We start from the raw sequence: 362 nt of genomic DNA, 5'->3' as shown, positions 1-362 counted from the left end.
TGCACAGCCCCCGAAGCGGGAGCCACAATAACACGACACCTTTGCTGCCTTCCAGCTTCCCACGGGAGCAGAAGTGACGTCCCCATCTCCCCTGGGGACAGCCGGCTCGGGAGGACCCTTGCAGCTCCCCTGCTTTGGGGGGTGGGTGCATGCAGCCTGCCCGGGCTCCAAAAGCGCTGCTGCGGGTCTCTGCTGCTGCTTTCCCTCGCAGGGACCATCTGCACCCTGCGGCAGCGTCCGCTGGGGCCGGGGGCTCGTTCTGCTGCCGTCGGGGTCCCAATGCCCGGACCGGGGAGCTTCCACCCCGCTGCCCACACTGCCGCGTTCCCGTGTGCTGAGGGTGGGGTGGGGAGGGGGGCATG

The sequence above is a fragment of the Pterocles gutturalis genome, unplaced genomic scaffold, assembly GCF_000699245.1.
Source record: "Pterocles gutturalis isolate BGI_N339 unplaced genomic scaffold, ASM69924v1 scaffold5447, whole genome shotgun sequence".
NCBI classification, from domain to species: domain Eukaryota; kingdom Metazoa; phylum Chordata; class Aves; order Pterocliformes; family Pteroclidae; genus Pterocles; species Pterocles gutturalis.
This window is presented reverse-complemented; position numbering follows the sequence as displayed.